Source organism: Lepus europaeus, chromosome 6 (assembly GCF_033115175.1).
Source record: "Lepus europaeus isolate LE1 chromosome 6, mLepTim1.pri, whole genome shotgun sequence".
Taxonomy (NCBI): Eukaryota; Metazoa; Chordata; class Mammalia; order Lagomorpha; family Leporidae; genus Lepus; species Lepus europaeus.
In genome coordinates, this window is record NC_084832.1 from 132,069,754 (window position 1) to 132,075,422 (window position 5,669).

The following is a 5,669-nucleotide window of genomic DNA, read 5'->3' on the forward strand; positions in this document are numbered from 1 at the left end:
TCCTTTGCCTCTTCCTCCTGCAGCTGGCTGCCCAGTACCCAGTGTGTACGTCCCACTGCCCCACGCTGTCCCCTGGACACACAGCGCTCATCTGCTCCTAACAACGTCCCTTGTCGTGCCCGTGAGCACTAGTGACGGTTGAGAACTGGCCACAGCTGCACACCTGACCAGCGGCATCTGCTCCATGCGGCACTCTGCACCCCAGGGCTGCCCCAGCCTGTACTTGGTCTCACGAACTCCCCACGGGGTCAGACAGAAGCTGCTCACTGTCCAAGGCCGGGGTGAGAGCTCCGTGGGGTCAATGCCAATTCCCAGGACTCGGGGCGTGCGGGTACCAGGATTTCCAAAGGCTTCCAGGGGACCTGGCAGAAGTAGAGCAAGGAGGGCAGTTAGGCTTCTGGGTGCCCCCCCCCCGCTTTTCAAGGCCCTTTCACTGCATCTGCCCCCCTGCAGCAGTGATTTGTCCCTGGCCACCCAGCTGGTAGGCGACTTCACCCGGGTGTCTGATGGGAGCCCACGTGGGTCGTCCCCATGGGCCCAGACGCTGGGGGGCCCTGCCACTGAGAAGCTGGGTCCCTGGCAGTCCTGCCAGCATTGGTGTGTGGTCCCCACTCAGGTTTCTTGCATCGCACAGAGCAGCATGGTCAGCAGAGCTGTGCTGTTGCTCTGGGAGCGGCTGGAGGGCCCTGGGGTGCAGGCAAGCAGACCCACACCTAGCATCTCAGAGCCAAAGATGTGCCACAGCCTTCTGGGCTGGGCAGCCGACCCAGGTGGGAGGGGGATGACCGTGGGGCAGGGGCAGGTGGGGAGCAAGTACCTTCCCTGCCCCCGCTCCCAGGCAGCCGAGCTGGCGTGGTTTCCCTTGTGGTCGGCTGCCCTAGACACCTGCAGCCCTGAGCGTCTGTGGTGGGGGCATGTAGAGAACCGCTGTGCCAGGATGGAGGGTGGGAAGCCCAGGAAGGGTCTTCTTGGCCTAAGGACAAAGATGCCAGGAGTCTGCTCTGCAGGCCCAGCCCGAGCTGGGTGCCCACCTCAGGTTCCAGGCCCGTGCTATCCTGGCCTTCTGGGTCACCGTTGATGTCAGTTTCCTGCCCCATAAAGGACCAACATCTCGCTCCCTCCCTCCCAGCACTGGCGCAGAATTACCATCCTGAGAAGTACTGCAGCTGCAGAGGGCCTGTGCGCAGGCACACACATGCACACGCACACACACGCCCATGCACGCACACATGCCCCCCACATGCACACACATACCCCACATGCACATACACATGCACACACATACTCCACATGCACGCACATGCACACGCATGCACACACGCCCCACACATGCACACACGCCCCCACATGCACACACATACTCCACATGCACATACATGCACACATGCCCCACACATGCCCCACACATGCACACACATACCCCACATGCCTACACACATGCACACACATACCCACATGCACACACACCCCCACATGCACAAACACATCCACACACATCCACACACACGCCCACACACATACACACACATGCACACACATACCCCACATGCACATACACATGCACACACATACTCCACATGCACACACGCCCCCACATGCACACACACTCCACATGCACACACATGCCCACACATGCACACACACGTCCACACATGCACACATGCCCCACACATGCACACACATACCCCACATGCCTACACACATGCACACACCCACACATGCACACATACACACACATCCACACACACGCCCACACACATACACACACATGCACACACACACCCTTCCACATGCCCCCACATGCACATGCACACACACATGCACACACATACCCCACATGCAAACACATACCCCACATGCCCACACACATGCCCCCACATGCACACACACCACACATGCACACAAACACATGCCCCCACATGCACATGCCTACACACATGCACACACATACCTCACATGCACACACACATACCCCACATGTACACACACACCCCACATGCACACATGGGTGCACACACACAATCCCAGCTCCTGCCCAGGTGGGCCAGCAAGCATTGGGGAAACCAAGCCACCCTGAGAGCCCCTGCCGGGTGGCCCTCAGATGTGGTCTGAGCCCTACGAGGCTGTTACTCCTGAGAGCTGAGCACACAGGGCAGAATGTGCAGGGTGGAGCGAGCACAGCTGGGCCGTGCAGGAGCTCTGAAATGTGACGGGGGTGGGGAGGGGGGCATTCCAGGTGGGCAGGGCGTGGCAGAGTGGAGGGGGCGGGCAGGCAGGGCTGGGGGAGGGAAGGGCCTCAGCCCTACCCCTTCCAACCCCAAGGTAAGTGCGGAGCCCCTTAGGCTGTGAGGGAAACCCCAGGCACGCTGGCCTCCTGTTCTGATGGGAACCGCCTGCCCCGTCCGCTGAGGTCCCTCATGGCCACCGACCCCCAGAGCGGCAAGAGTCCCTGGTCCACAGAGTCCCCCACACCTGCCCCGGTCCCCGTCACCCACAGCCTCTCAGTCCCACCATCAGACTCCCTTTCACTACTTGCTTGTGGCTGTCCTGTGACGCAGCTTCCAGGCCAGCTGAGAGTGGGAAGCCACCTGCTCATCCTGAATGAGTACCGGTTCCCCTGGGTTACAAAGCACCTCTCTGCAGGGGCTCGCACTGTCTCGCTCCGCCGGCCCCTGCAGGGACGCTGTGTCCACCATTGGCTTCAGGCCCGGCCTGGGCACGCCAGCAGCACAGACACGGCCTGCCCCTGGCCACCTTGCCTGCAGGCGGGACCCTGCCCTGTGGCAGAGGCACTTTCAGGAGCTCCTGAACACCCGCTCCCCTGGGGAGGCCGGGGGTGAGAGTGAGCTGGGGTTGAGGGCAGTGGCTGAGTGGGGGTCGCTGCTAAGGCCCGAGGCACCTGCCTGCACCCTGGCTTCATCAGCTCGTCCTCGGTGGCACAACCACGGCCCACTGTCAGCTCTGGGAGCAGGGTGCCACCTGCCACGCAGGTCAAGGGCCTGGCGTGGAGGAGACAGCCGAGGGGGCAGCTGCCCTGCCCTGGGAAGCAGTGCCGGCTCTCGAGGGAAGGTGCCCGACAGACAAAGCCTCTGTGTGGAAGAGGGGCAATAAAACGCGAATTTTTCAGGAAGCTGAATTCTGGGACGGTGGAGCGAGGACGCAAGCCCAGAAAGCAGAGCAGCACGTGCACCTGCAGCCTCTGCGCTTGTTCAGTGACCCTGGAGGAGGGGTCCCAGGCCTCTCCCTGGGCGCAGCACCGAGGGGGCTGCTAGGTCCCATAACGCTGTTCTCGTAAGGAACTCCACATCCAGAACCCCCCCTCCCGTGATTTCCCAGAAGAGGGAGGAGGGGAGGAGAAACGGGGGACCCACACTCCCGTCCATAGCGCCCCCAGTCTGGATGCAGAGGACACTCTCGGTTCTCTCCTGAGACGCCTGCCTGGCCCGGCAGGTGTCCCCTCTTCACCACACCTTGCTGCCCGCCTGACCCCACAGAAGTGTCTCAGCCTGACGGGGCGGGGGGCGGGGGCTGGGCCGGCCCGGGAATGCACATCTGCCCTGAGCCACATCTGGCTGCATCCCTGAGCAACGGCCGCAGCTGTGACATCAGAGGGAGGAGAGGGCTGGGGCCATAAATAACGGGGAGTGTGACCTCTGGGGAGGGCGGGGCCTTCCCCAGTGTCCCCTCCCTGTTGGGTGCAGAGCCATAGTTTCAGCAAAACAGGAAGAGGCAGTGGCAGCGGCTGGGAAAGTAGGAGAGGCCCCTCCCCTTGTGCCTAGGGCCTTGGGATCCCAGCCAAAACCTGGAGAGGTGGAGCCAGCTGGGCCAGGACAGGGAGTGGCAGCCCAGGCTCTGCTCTGTGGCCCCTCAAGGGAGAGCTGGGATTCAGAAGTGCACTCCGCGGCTGTGCCTGCCACCCCCCCGGCCCTTCCTGTTCCTCTCCCAGGCAGGATCAGGAAGGAACCCAGGCCCAGACTGATTCCCCCATGGCCTGCAGGTGGAGGATGGAGGGGCCTGGTGGGCCTACCAGGGCTGGTACAGGACCCCTCTGCCAGGCAGCTGGACAGCATCCAGGGCCAGGTGGGCGGAGTTAAGAGCAGCTCAGTGGCCTAGGGGAGTCCAGGCAGCCAGGGATGCACCCTGGGCCAGGGCTGTGCCAGGCTGTGCTGTACCTGCTGGCTGCGTCGGCCGGGTGGGCAGCACCTGCGCTGTCCGACAGAAGCCACTTTAAATTTTCTAGTTCCAACACCAACGACAGCCCAAATAGAGGAAATTCATTTTCACAGTGTGCTGGTTTAACCTGATCTATCTAAAATATCGTCTCAGCATGTCATCAAGACAATCTTGTACGTGCTCCTTTCACAGTAAGTCTCTGAGGCCCGGCGAGGGCAGCTTTGGTTCCGGTCAGCCAGGTTCTGGCCCCTCGGGCTTGAGACTGACCCTGCCCCACCCCCTGCTGGACAGGCTCAGCAGCTGGAGGGGCCCCGGTGAGGGTGCTACCGCACAGACTGGCAAGGAAAGAGTCGGGGCTCCCTTGAGAACTGGCCTTCTCCTCCCTCCTCTCTTCCCCCACCCCAGAAGCGTTCAGTTAGGGAGTGTGGGGCGCAGTGGACAGGTGTGGTCTGAGGCGCTCAGGGGAGGAGGGGTTCCCAGCGAGGCCCACGGGGGGGCAGGGCGGGGCCCAGGTGCAGAGAGGCTCCGTCTGCTCTTGCTGCAGGGGCAGTGCTTTCCAACCTGCCAGGAGGACGGCAGCAGCCAGCCCACACGGGCAGCCGCCGGCGCCGCTGGCCATCTGGTCGGAGCACTTCTGAAACCAGGGGACTGGGCCCTAGGAGGCTCCGTCCTGTCCCTTGGCTTTGTCCGACGCCTTGCTCCGCGCACTCTGACCTGGATGTGTCACCTACAGCCGGGACGGACACCAGTTTGAGCGCCGCAGGCTCGGCCTCGTCACGAGAATCGGGTTCCTGCACACAGAACCCCTGCAGCTGGCAGAAACATGTAGACAGCTATGCGTATGCCCCGGGACGCCACGCACGGTGGGAGGCCCGACAGGAAGCAGCCAGGCAGGTAACGGCTGTGACCAGTTAAGGAGCCTCCACTGCACGCGTGCAGGGCCTGGAGCCCAGGTCCTCCACAGCTGAGGGACATGCTCGCCCCAGGGTCCCTGTCTGGATTGCTGGTGCTCCCCCCTGCTTCTGCTGAGGTCCAGGTCGTGGCCTGGCCTGGAAGGACAGTCCAGAGAACCGACCCTGGTGAGAGTGGCCACAGTAAGGTCACCAAGGAGCCTAGGGGATGTGCAGACGGCTCGGCCGCCTGTCGCCCCTCCACCACCCCTACGGGAACCCAGCCCTATGTGGACCCCACGTCCAGGCAGCCCGCAGCCGGGGTGTGGGCATGGCACAGAAGCCATGGTTTCATCACTGGCCTGCAATTCAGTGGTAGTCAAGAGGCGCCGGACCCTCTGCTCCAGCTGCCGGGGGTCCCCCAGTGCCTCCCCCCAGCCAGTGTCCCACCTGCCCCCACACCAACTCCTCCAATGGTTCTGGGGGAGTGGCTGGGACGGGGTGGTCCACGTTGCGCCCAGCCACTGCCCCAGCCCAGAACTCAGCCTCTGGGGGGCTGTCAGCCTCAGGGGGTGCAGCGACCTCACAGAGCAGGAAGCTCCAGAG